This window comes from Gastrolobium bilobum, unplaced genomic scaffold (assembly GCF_033153095.1).
Source record: "Gastrolobium bilobum isolate Gb01-03AN ecotype WA unplaced genomic scaffold, APGP_CSIRO_Gbil_v1 utg54416, whole genome shotgun sequence".
NCBI classification, from domain to species: Eukaryota; Viridiplantae; Streptophyta; class Magnoliopsida; order Fabales; family Fabaceae; genus Gastrolobium; species Gastrolobium bilobum.
This window is the reverse complement of record NW_026899384.1, coordinates 68,157-80,978: the sequence shown is the minus strand read 5'-3', so window position 1 is coordinate 80,978 and position 12,822 is coordinate 68,157. Positions and strand designations below refer to the sequence as shown.

Sequence of the window (12,822 nt, the reverse complement as noted above, 5' to 3'; positions counted from 1 at the left end):
AACCTTCTGGATGCAGCTAGTGGAGGAGTCCTAAGCAATAAAACACCTAATGAGGCCAAGGAGCTGATTGCTGAGATAGCTGCTAATGCTCAACAATTTGGTGCAAACTTCTCCAATGCAAAATCCAATAGTGGTAGCAGCAGGAGCATCAAGCACAGATAACCAGAGAATAGAGAACAAGCTTGATGAGTTGACATCAATGGTGAGGCAGTTGGCAGTGACACAGACAGTGCAACCTTCTGCTCAACAGACAAACAACCCGTTTGGCATCTGTTGTGATCCTTCTCATCCCACGGGTGCTTGTCCTTCCTTACATGACAGTGGTTCCCAAGTTGATCAGTCTGTTGCTGCAGTTTTTCCTGGAAATCCACAGCACCAGCACCAGCAGCAAAATAATCCATTCTTCAACATTTACAATCCTGGCTGGAAGAATCATCCTAACCTCAGATGGAACCAGAATCAGCAAAATGTTCCATATCAGAGTCAACAAAATTTACCATTCCAGCAGAGGCAGCAGTTTGTGCCTCCACAACAGAGGCAAAATTTTTGACAATTTGCCCCTCAGCAGCCAATGCAGCAGCAGCCACCAGTGCAGCAGCAAGCTAGTAGCAATGGCCCTTCTTTGGAGGATTTAATGAAACAGATGGCCACTAACAATCTGCAGTTCCAGCAGAGGACTGAGTCTTCCATTCAGAATCTGCAAACACAGATTGGCCAACTTGCAACATCAATGAGTCAGAATCAACAAGCAAGTGGTAGCTCCCTTCCATCACATACAGTTCCAAATCCAAAGGGAACCAGCAATGTTAGTGCCATCTCTCTGCGGTCTGGCAAGCAACTGGAGGAACCAAACCAATCTGCTGTTAAGTCATCTCAAGGAGGTGACACTGGTTCAAGGAAGCAAAATACTGATACTTCTGATGTCCACATCCCGTTACCTTTTCCTCAAAGAGCCACTCAGACTAAAAAGCAAGCAGCAAAAGCTCAAGATAAAGAGATTCTTGACACCTTCAGAAAAGTAGAGGTCAATATCCCACTCTTGGATGCGATTCGGCAAATTCCAAGATATGCTAAGTTTCTGAAGGAGTTATGCACCAACAAGAGGAGGCTGAAAGGAGATGAACGAGTCAGCGTCAGCCAGAATATGTCAGCACTCATCCAGCCCATGCCCAAGAAGTGCCAAGATCCAGGGACATTTACTATCCCTTGCATTATTGGAAATTCTATTTTTCATGATTGTATGTTAGACTTAGGAGCATCCATTAATGTTATGCCTGAATCTGTGTATAAGTCTCTTGGTCTTGGTCCCTTGCGTGCTACTGGTATTGTTGTTTAGTTAGCCAACATGAGTAGTGTTCATCCTTCTGGTGTAGTTGAAGATATATTAGTTAGGGTGAACAATCTGATTTTTCCTGCTGATTTCTATGTCTTAGGGATGAAGGGTGAGATTCCTAGTAGTACAATTATACTTGGTAGACCTTTCATGAAAACTGCTAGGACTAAGATAGATGTGCATGCTGGTACTCTTTCCTTAGAATTTGGTGATAGCATGGTTAATTTTAATATTTTTGATGCCATGAAATTTCCTAGGGAAGAGCATTCTATTTTCTGTATGGATGTAATTGATGAAATGATGGATGATATCTCTACTGACTTAACTGCTGAATATCCAGAATTATCATCATTACTTGATTCTGCTCTGTCATGTGATTGTACCGATAGTAGTAACTGTACTGCTTGTGCTGAGATAGCTTTGTGTTGTTCTGATTTTAATCATGTATTGAATGATGATTTGCACAGTGGTTCTGCATTGGTGTTGAATTCTGAGTTGCCTGTTGAAATTATTGATGGTTCTATTTCTGAGAATTTGATTGCAGGCATAGATGTTAATGTGTTTTCTGCAGAACCTGCACCCACTAGACTTCTCCCATCCACTGAGCAACCACTTAAGTTGGAAGTAAAGGATCTACCTGACCATCTGAAGTATGCATATCTGGAGGAAAATGAGCAGTTACCTGTGATAGTGGCCAAGACCCTTCTACCTGAGTGGGAGGAAAAGCTTCTGACATTGCCAATACAGGCCGACATCATTTATCCCATTTCAGATAGCTGGTGGGTCAACCCGTTTCAAGTGGTTACCAAGAAGTCTGGAGTGACTGTAATGGCAAATCCGAAAAATGAACTGGTTCCAGCAAGAGCTCAGAACAGTTTGAGAGTCTGCTTGATGTTGCTTATTCTCCTTAGGGAGTTCAGGGAGTTCTCTTCCTTCTTTTTCTTTTCTTTCTGTTATTTGCATTTTTATTTTTCTTTTCCTTTCTTTCTTTTAGTTTATGATTTTTCATAGGGAGATTTTCCTTTTCTTTCTGGTAATTATTGAGTGGTACATGGAGTAGACTTAGATCACAGTGTTTGATAGCATAATCTGTTAGGCTTTGATCTCGATTCTTGGATTACAACTACCTGTTGATTGATTCTGTGTTGTTGATTGCATGACTTGGTTTACCCTTGTGAGGTTTTGAGCCCGCATACATGGCATATCTTCTGGCCATGCTTTCTTTCTTGTGTGTTTCAGCTCTTGATTGTTGTCCTCTAGAACTTGCTCTTGTTCTTTTTGAAACTGCATTTTTCACTTGCATGCATGAATATGATTGAGGCATTCTTTCTTTTCTGCACCCACTTTAGCCAGATAGCCATCCCTTATATTAATATCCCTTGGTGAGCCCCTTTGAGCCTTTATATCTTTTATTTCTTAAGCCGCATTACAAGCCTAAATGAAAAACCAATTAATTCCACGCCCTGGAGTTTTACTGAGCATTGGTTTCATTGTGATGTTGTGTTTAAGTGTGGGGGTTTGCCCGAGACGGACAGAAGTTTAAGTGTGGGGGGTGACATATGCGGTTGTACTTATGTGGTTTTACTTCGTAAAAAAAAAAAAAAAAACAAAAACAAAAACAAAAAAACAAAAACAAAAACAAAAACAAAAACAAAAACAAAAAAAAAATGTTTATCTTTTCAGTACCTTTGTTTTATGTTCTTAGTTTAGTTCTTAACTTTTGCTCTTTGTAAAATTCTGGGGTGTTTAGCTTTCTCTTCCATATTCATCCATACCTTTACCTCAGCCCCATTACAACCCTGCATAAAGCCCTTTTGATTTGTGCATGCATGTGTTATTAGCAGTGGAGAAGTAGAATTTGAGCAAGCCTATGGTAGGATAATTTTCTGGAGTAGATTTGAGTGATACATTGATTACCTGATACACTTGAGAGAAGAATATTGAGAGCATCATGTGAGAAACCATTTTCTATAATTGGCATATGCAGCTGAAATTAGCAGGTCTTGTGATTTGAGATTAGGGAATTTCTGTCCTGATTGATTTATCTGTAGAAGACTTGTGATCTTTGTATATTTTCTGTTTGCTTGGTAATTGTTAGAAAGGATTGGTTGATCTTAGTATTTGCTTTCAATTTTAGTTTTTGCCCAGGAGTGCAAAAAGATAAGTGTGGGGGAATTTGATAACACATATTTTGTTACACTTATTTGTTACTCTTGATTAGTATTTTTAGGATTTATTTGAATAAAATAATGATTGTTAGAGTTAATTTAGGTTTTTAGTTTTTGATTGGGTTTAATTTTTTTCGTCAGAATTTTTCAGCTTTACGTTACTTCTGTATTTTGGCCATATCTCGGTCCATAGTTGTCTAATTTACTCCGTTCTTATTGGGTTTTTCATATAACACAGAGAGCTACAATTCTTATGAAGAGCTCGAAGCCCAATTCGGAATGGAAGATGGTCGATTTCGGACGCCAAGTTGGACGCATTTTGCTGAAGTTTTGTTTGACTATTGGGCTTGTAATTTAAATTAAAACCCAATTACTTAAGTGGCCCAAAGCCAAGTTTTATTGTTTCATTTTATTTTATTCGGTTTTTATTTTATGTTTGGGCTGAAGCGATGAAACCCTAGCCGTACTGCGTGACGGCTATTTAAAGGGGACTCTAGGAAACCCTTAGGAGTCAGTTTTTACAACAGAGAAGTTCTCTCTGAGTTTTTATTCAATTGTGTTCTTCTTCTTCTTCTTATTTTTTGAATTATGTTTACCTTAGCCATGCGAGGCTAAGAACCTTTTAATCAACCTAAGGGTAATGGATTCCATAGACTAGTCTTGAGGATCTGCGTTTATTTCAAATCAGTTTTGTTTCCCCTCCCAACTCAGATTGATATCGTGCGATCGTGGATATTCAATCTAAGGTTCGCGATTGCGATTATGGAAAGGGATTAATCATCAGATTTGATGATTAGGTTGATTGACCCTATGACCTTAAATCAAGCGGGCTGATACTCTGCGATTGTATGAGTAGAAGCATCATCTTTGATCAAATGCTAAGCGATCGCTTAGAGAGGGTTGTCAATTGGAAATAAGGATTCTGATTCGATTGACAAATCAATCACGATTCTGATATCCTCTTATCCGAGGAAAGACGTCCATGGAACCCAAACCTTAGGTTGGTTATTTTTAATTACGAATTTTACATACAATTTTACATTCTGCCTTTTTAAATTATCAAACTGAAATTAAAACAAACCCCCCTTTTATTTTCTGTCATCATAAGCGATTTTTATTCCTTGAGAGACGACTTAGGGTTTGCACTTTACTACAAAAAATTTCTGAACCCTAAAGAATTAATTTTTTATTTGCGCGAGTTCGACAGCACGTGTCAAGGAGCGGTTTACTGGAACCAGTGCAGAGGACCCTTACTTGCATATAGAAATTTTGTTGTTGTTGAGTGAGACTGTGAAAATTAATGGTGTCACAAGGGATGCAATTCTGCTGAGACTATTCACTCATTCAGTGAAGGATGATGCAAGGAGATGGTTGCAGTCATTGCCTCAGGGGAGTATAACAACTTGGGATGATCTGCAAACCAAGTTCTTGGCCAGATTCTTTTCAGCATCGAACAGGGCAAAGTTGAAGGATGAGATCACAGGCTTCAAGCAAAAAGAATTAGAATCCATTTGTGAGGCTTGGGAGAGATTCAAGACTTTATTGAGGAAATGTCCACAGCATGGAATAGAAGTGTGGAATCAAGCAGCAATATTCCTCCAAGGGTTGACAACCAACACCAGAACATTGGTGAATGCCACTGCTGGTGGTTCATTGACCACCAAGACTCCTCAAGAGGCTTTGGATATTTTTGAATCATTGGCATCTCAGGAATTTGATAATGCCCCAGTGACTGACAGAAAGACAGGGATCATTAAGCTGGATGGGTATGATGCTTTGTTGGCAAAGAATGACCAGTTAATGCAGACACAGAAACAGCAACAACAACAGTTGGATGCTCTAACTAAGCAACTATCCTCACAAAAGGTTGCTTCTGTGGATACCAATTATGTGTGTGCTATCTGTGGCAAAGACCATGTGACAGAGGAATGTGACTATGAGGGATCACCAGAACATGCAGAAGTTAATGGAGTGTGTTATGACCATCACAACCAGAGGAATTACAACAACCACGGGCGAAATTTGTATGTGCCACCATGGAAGAACAAGAATCAGCACCCAGGGTTTAGTTATAGTTCCAACCATCAGTTGAATCCTCCACTGCATCCTCCTCCAACACACTCATCACAACCAAGTGATACTGCTGCATGGGAAAAAGCCTTTGCTCAGTTATCCAAGACTACTCAAGATTACATTCAGGGGTCTAATTCATTCAGAGAGGAAACATCTGCATTCATGCAAGAGACCAAGACTTCATTCAGAAATTAGGAAGCATCTATCAGGAATCTGGAGACCCAGATTGGTCAGCTATCAAGACAGATATCTGAGAGACCACAGGGGAAGTTTCCTGGTGAAACAATGGTGAATCCTAAGGAGCACTACAAAGCAATCATGACAAGAAGTGGGTTGGTGCTTCAACAGGTGAAAAAGAATGTGGAAGATAAGAAGAATGAAGAAGAGGTTGTGGTTGAAGATGTAGTCTCTGATGATGGAGTAGAGAAGGTGAAGGAAAATAAAGAAAAAGAAACAGTGAAGGAAGATAAGGAAGAAAATGAGGTGGTAGTTGAAAATGATAGCGTGCCCAAGAAGACAATGAAGTGGGAGAAGAAGAAGATGGCTGACAAGTAGGACCAGCCAGTTACTTTGTCTCCATATGCAAAAGTCCCTTACCCTCAGAAATTGAAGCAAGAGATTCAGAAACAGAACTATGCAAGATTTATGGATATCTTCAAGATATTACAGATAAACATACCATTTGCTGAAGCCCTGGAGGACATGCCTCACTATGCAAAATTTATGAAGGATCTTCTATCTAAGAAGAGGAAGTTAAAGGATGGTGAGATGGTGGCTTTGACGGAGGAGTGTAGTGCTTTGATTCAAAAGAAATTACCTCCAAAGTTGAAGGATCCAGGGAGCTTTAGCATTTCACTTGCAATTGGGGATGTGGAAGTTGGTAAAGCACTATGTGATTTGGGGGCAAGTATAAATTTGATGCCATTGTCTGTCTGTAGGGCATTGGGGTTAAATAAGTTGAAGGATACCAATGTTATTCTGCATCTAGCAGATAGATCTATCAAAAGACCAGAAGGATTAGTAGAAGATGTGTTAGTTAAGATGGACAAGTTTATTTTTCCTGTGGATTTTGTGATACTTGATATGGAGGAAGAGGATACTGAAAGTCCTTTACTCCTAGGAAGACCATTCCTAGCAACTGCAAGATCCCTGATAGATGTTGAACAAGGGAAGTTGATGCTAAGGGTTGATGAAGAAACAGTTACAATTGATGTCTTTGAAGCCATCAAACATCCTGTTGATGTGGAGGATTGTTTCAGTATTGATGTCATACAGAAGATGGTGGAAGAAGTGAATAGAGAAGAAGACTTTTCATTGGAGGAAGACAGATTTCTTGAGAAGACAAGTACAGAAAATTATCAAGAGGAATCAGTAGTGGAAGAGCTTGATAAAAAGATAGATGGCATTCCTGTGGGAGCACCTAAGGTAGAGCTTAAAGAACTACCTTCAAATCTGAAGTATGTGTTCCTTGGGGATGATCAAACATATCCAGCAATCATCAATGCAATGTTATCTGAGAGTGAAGAAATGAAGTTGATTCAGGTACTCAAGAAGAATAAAACAGCTATGGGATGGCAATTTTCAGATCTTAAGGGTATCAATCCTTCTTTCTGCACCCACAAAATCTTGATGGAAGAGGAAGTCAAACCAGTAAGGCAACCACAGAGGAGACTCAACCCCACTATGAAAGAGGTAGTGAGGAAGGAGGTTGTGAAGCTACTTGATGCTGGGATGATTTATCCTATCTCAGACAGTGCTTGGGTGAGTCCTGTTCAAACAGTACCCAAGAAAGGGGGAATGACTGTGGTGAAGAATGAGCAGAATGAATTGATTCCCACAAGGACAATCACTGGCTGGAGGATGTGCATTGACTATCGGAGACTGAACAAGGCAACAAGGAAGGACCATTTTCCCCTTCCGTTCTTGGATCAGATGTTGGAGAGGTTGGCAGGACATGCCTTCTATTGTTTCTTGGACGGCTATTCAGGTTACAATCAGATAGCCGTGGCTCCGGAGGATCAGGAGAAGACCGCATTTACATACCCATATAGAATTTTCGCATACCGGAGAATGCCCTTCGGCTTATGCAATGCTCCTGCCACTTTTCAAAGGTGCATGCTATCCATTTTTTCTGATATGGTAGAGAAATATATAGAAATCTTCATGGATGATTTTTCTGTATTTGGTTTTGATTTTGATGCATGTCTGGAAAATTTGGATTCTGTTTTAAAAAGATGCCAGGATTGTAATCTGGTTTTGAATTGGGAAAAATGTCACTTCATGGTGACTGAAGGAATTGTTCTTGGACACAAGGTGTCTAGAGAGGAATAGAAGTAGATAAGGCAAAAATCTCTGTGATAGAGAAACTTTCTTCACCTGTCAATGTCAAAGGTGTGAGGAGTTTTCTTGGTCATGCAGGGTTTTATAGGCGGTTCATTAAAGATTTTTCAAAAATTGCCAAGCCTTTATGCAAGTTGTTGGTCAAAGACCAAGAGTTTATGTTTGATGATGAATGTCTACATGCATTTCATATTTTGAAAGAGAAGTTGATCACTGCACCTATCATGATGGCACCTGATTTTTCATTGCCATTTGAATTAATGTGTGATGCCAGTGATTATGCTGTAGGAGTGGTACTAGGCCAAAGAGTGAATAAATTATTGCATGTCATTTACTATGCCAGTAAAATCCTAAATAGTGCACAAAAGAATTATGCTACTACAGAAAAGGAATTACTGGCTATTGTGTATGCATTTGACAAATTCAGGCCATATCTGCTAGGATCAAAAGTTATTGTTTATACTGACCATGCAGCTTTAAAGTATTTGTTAAGTAAACAGGATGCAAAGCCCAGGTTACTCCGCTGGATGTTACTATTACAAGAGTTTGAGGTGGAGATCAAAGACAAGAAGGGAGTTGAGAACTTGGTGGCTGATCACTTATCCAGGATTACAGAGAAAGAGCTTCAAGAAGGATCAGAGGTAGTGATCAGAGAAGAGTTCCCTGATGAACAGATACTGGCAATAAGTGCTGTTACGGAAATGGTGGGGGATAAAGTCTTAACCATCAGTACCCCACCATGGTTTGCTGATTTTGCCAACTACAAAGCTGCTGGGATGATGCCTAAGGATTTCACATGGCAACAGAGGAAGAAATTTCTACATGACGTGAAGAGATACATTTGGGATGAGCCATATCTCTTTTACAGGTGTTCAGATGGTGTGATCAGAAGATGTATTCCAGAGGAGGAGCAGAAGGATGTATTGTGGCATTGTCATGGTTCTGCTTATGGTGGACATTTTGCAGGAGAGAGAACCGCAGCAAAGGTGTTGATGAGCGGTTTTTACTGGCCAACTCTATACAAGGATGCCAAAAAGTATGTGGAGGCATGTGACAATTGCCAAAGGACTGGTAATATCTCCAGGAGACATGAAATGCCCTTGAACAATATACAGGAGGTGGAGATATTTGATGTTTGGGGTATGGATTTTATGGGATCTTTCCCTTCTTCCTAATCTAACAAGTACATATTGGTGGCAGTTGATTATGTTTCAAAATGGGTTGAGGCCATAGCCACACCAACCAATGATTCTAGGGTTGTGATTGCTTTTCTGAGGAAGAACATATTTTCGCGATTTGGAGTCCCGAGAGCTATAATTAGTGATGGGGGAACTCATTTTGATAATAGGATGGTGGAATATGCCCTTGCAAAGTATGGAGTGAGGCACAAGATTAGTACTCCGTACCACCCACAGACTTGTGGTCAGGTTGAGATTTCCAACAGAGAGTTGAAAAGAATATTGGAGAAGACTGTTGGGAATGCTAGGACTCAATGGTCCAAGAAACTTGATGACACTCTGTGGGCGTACCGGACAGCATTCAAGACTCCTATTGGAATGTCCCCATTTCAACTGTTGTTTGGGAAAGCATGCCATTTGCCAGTAGGGTTGGAGCACAGGGCATTGTGGGCTGTGAGGTTTCTGAACTTCGATGCAAAAGCAGCAGGAGAGAAAAGATTACTACAGTTGGATGAATTGGATGAGTTCCGTCTCTCTGCATATGAAAGTGCAAGCCTATATAAAGAGAAGACAAAGTTATGGCATGATAGGAAGATCACACCTAGGGATTTCAAGGTGGGGGATCAAGTTCTTCTGTTCAATTCCAGGTTGAAGCTATTTCCAGGGAAGTTAAAGTCTAGATGGTCTGGACCCTTTGTGGTGAAAGACATGAAACCTTATGGGGCCGTGGAAATTAGTTCTTTGGATTCAGACAGAAGTTTTACAGTAAATGGTCAGCGGTTGAAGTTATATGTTGGAAGTGCTGTGGATAGGCAACTACTGACAGTTGCCTTATTAGAGGTAAAATAGATCATACCCGTCAGGCTCGTGACGTTAAACACGCGCTGAGTGGGAGGCAACCCACTGTACCAGGTATGTAATTTCAGTGTTCATACCCCATTAGTAAAGTGAAGAAGGAAGGAGGGAAAAGTTTTGAAAATTTTAAGAGAAATTTTTGACAAGTGCTGGGCGCTAAAACCTCCGTTCTGGACGTTTTAGCGGTCTAGGAGTTGCATCACTATGAAACTCTCTGGCCATGAGCGCTAAAACGTCCATACTGACCGTTTTAGCGTTCACCCAATAACTCATTTACACACACTCTGGTCCAGCGCGCTAAGCCATCCCTGGTGACCGTTTTAGCGTGGTGCTACACACGAAGTGTGAACATTCTCTGGACCTGGGCGCTAAAACGCTTGGTTTCACCGTTTTAGCGCCTCATCACTTAACAGCGCGCTAAGACGTCCCTGGTGACCGTTTTAGCGTGGTGCTACACACGAAGTGTGCACATTCTCTGGACCTGGGCGCTAAAACGCTTGGTTTCACAGCAACTATTTTCTCTCTCTTATTCACATTCTCTACTCTTTCTCTCACTTTCTCTCACACTCAATCTTCCATTGTTCCATTGTTTGCACCGAAGACTATCATTTGATACCAAAGGTACGTTTTCTTTCTCTAACCATACATGTTCTCGCGTTTTTGTTTTCATGTTGCATCCACATGCTGCCATTTCATCTTGGGTTTCATCCTTTTTCGTTTCTTACACTACTCATGTAATTTATGCTCGAAAATGAGTGATCATGATATAAGATATTCTGTGTTTTCTGATTTTTGGGTTGGGAAGAAATCCCCATTAGCATAACACTTGCTGCTGCACACACGCACATAAGGTGTTTGCTAAAATGCCTGACCCAGAAAAGCCAGGACGCTAAAACGCTGGTCACCCAACGTTTTAGCGCTTGGCCAGTTTCTTACACGTTTAAGGCCAGGACTCTAAAACGCTCAGTGTGAACGTTTTAGCGCCCAGGCCCTGTTGCATGCATATTTAAAAGGGTCTACTCATGGGCATTGTGGGGGTGTTTGCTTGAATGTTTTGGAGCCAATTCCACCACTAATTCCATTCTAAATCTGGGAATTGGATCCACTAATTCAAATGCCATACTGACTCTTTATGTTGATTTTCAGGATTATGTCTACACCTCCCCCCAAGAAGTCTGGAAAGAAGAGTTCCAGGGAACCTCGGGCTTCTGCACCTACATCTCCACCTCCTACTTATGATGCGCATTTTTGGAGGAGTGCTGAGCATGAGGCTCGTTACACTGCCAAAACCTCTTCCAGACCATTCGTGAGGGAGAGGAAGTTCATCCTGGAGAAGGATGAATATCCTGAGTTCCAGTCCCAGTTGATAAAAAGGGACTGGGTTACTTTTTGTGAGATCCTGGTGAACAGCAGCCCTAATATAGCAAGGGAATTCTTTGCTAATGCATATAATGGTGATCAGGGTGGTAAGAGGACTTTCGCCAGCTGGGTGAGGGGCAAGAAAGTGAAATATGATGCCCACACCATACAGAAGCTTCTGAAGATCAGGCACTGTGATTATATTAACCATGCCAGCTGTGATTTCAAGAAGAACTGGCAGCAAATTGAAATACCACCTAGGAGAAAGGACCCAGAATTTGAAACTTGGACCAAGATGGGGGCAGCTGAGCCTATTTTGCAGACAATAGCTAAGCCTGGTGAAACATGGGATACAACCAAAGATAAGGTCAATCCTAAATTGTTGTGGTTGAGGCATCTAAATGGTTAGGCTCGAGTCTGGTTCCATTTTGTGGTTTCCAATGTCATGCCCTCTTCTAACCAGGCGGAGGTAATTTTGATGAGAGCTGTTTTAATCCATACCATCATGACTAAAGGGAAGGTGGAGCTACCCATTCTTCTTCAAGATAGTATATATGATATGGCCCATTCTGATAGCAGCACTTCTGCTTTGGGTCACTATTCTCTGATTCAGCTTCTGTGCCAGAAAGCTGGAGTGGATGTAACTGATAATGTCATGATTTGTAAGGTAGAGTTGATTGAGGCATTCTCTTTTGAACCAAATGTTCCCATTGCATGAAAACCTTGAGCCTAAGTTTGTTGTTGATAAAATCAAGAGCCTGTATCTATCCCAGTTTTCAAAATACATGATTCAGATAAAGGGTTAATGGATGAAAGTTCTGTATGGAGAAAGGTGTTTCTGCAATGTATAAAAATACAAAGTGTTGGAAATTTGGAGGAAAAGTAGAAGAAAAAGGGAAAAAGAAAGTAAAGGCACAAAGTGCTTGTTTGAGGAAAGGGAAAGAAAAGGAAACAAGGGAAAGGGAGAATTAAAATCACAAAGTGTTTGGAAGAAAAGGAGGAAGAAAGTTTAAGAAAAAGAAAAGTTGTAGAAAAGGTGGTGAAAAGAATGAATGAAAAGGAATAAGAGAATGAGAAGGATTAAGGAGCACATAGATAAATTCAATTGTGATCCTCCTCTTATCTGAATCTGATTCATCTAATCTGAACCCTTCTGCAACATTAAATCCTACCTTTAGCCAAACCACATGCCAAGACATTTCCCTCCTCTTATACAGAATCCTATTCCTAGCCAAGCCATACCACCAAAGTCTCTTTTGATCTACTTTATGGATCAGTGTCACTGTGGAAAGTGATAAGATGGGCAAGCTTATGGTAGTTTAAGTGCAGTAAAGGTCGAGTTATGAGTACACCCTTAGACACTAGAGTGCAAGAGAGTTTAATTCTCACAATTTTTGAGAAGTTCTGTAACATCTCGTTACGTACCGGTATTGTTAACATTAATATGATATTAAGCGCAGTTACAATCACAGCAATTCATTTATAAAAATACGAGTAAACTTTTTCCGATTATTAC

The 12,822-nt window shown here is 40.5% G+C and overlaps 1 non-coding gene and 1 pseudogene across 1 annotated transcript; one reads left to right on the top strand and one right to left on the bottom strand.

The window, feature by feature from the left end:
* The first annotated feature begins 85 nt into the window (after positions 1-85).
* Positions 86-12,024, top strand: LOC133290127 (uncharacterized; annotated as a pseudogene).
* Positions 4,963-5,069, bottom strand: LOC133290129 (small nucleolar RNA R71). Its single transcript, XR_009748600.1, has one exon. It is a non-coding gene; the product is annotated as a small nucleolar RNA R71 (small nucleolar RNA).
* Positions 12,025-12,822: the final 798 nt, after the last annotated feature.